The sequence below is a fragment of the Myotis davidii genome, unplaced genomic scaffold (genome assembly GCF_000327345.1).
Source record: "Myotis davidii unplaced genomic scaffold, ASM32734v1 scaffold162, whole genome shotgun sequence".
NCBI lineage: Eukaryota > Metazoa > Chordata > Mammalia > Chiroptera > Vespertilionidae > Myotis > Myotis davidii.
In genome coordinates, this window is record NW_006300036.1 from 5834299 (window position 1) to 5834570 (window position 272).

Below are 272 nucleotides of genomic sequence, written 5' to 3' on the forward strand. Positions count from 1 at the left end.
TCAAACTGCCTACTTCTTGCCTCCTCTCCACTGCTCTCGCCCAACCCAACCGGCCATCTTTTCTCATCTGGACTGTTGACAATGGCTATCTCAGTGGCCTCTTTACTTGCTGTGCTTGAATCCATTCTCCACCGAGAGCAGCCAGAGGAACCTGTTAGACTCTCAACCTTCCTAATGCCGCGACCCTTTAATCCAGTTCCTCATGTTGTGGTGACCCCCAACCATAAAATTATTTTCGTTGCTACTTCATAACTGTAATTTTGCTACTGTTA

At 47.1% G+C, this 272-nt stretch overlaps 1 protein-coding gene across 1 annotated transcript in view; it reads left to right on the forward strand.

Moving 5' to 3' along the window:
- The window catches only part of CLCA2 (chloride channel accessory 2), a 38388-nt gene that overhangs the window by 33435 nt on the left and 4681 nt on the right, over nucleotides 1-272 (forward strand). The gene's annotated exons all lie outside the window — the stretch shown is intronic.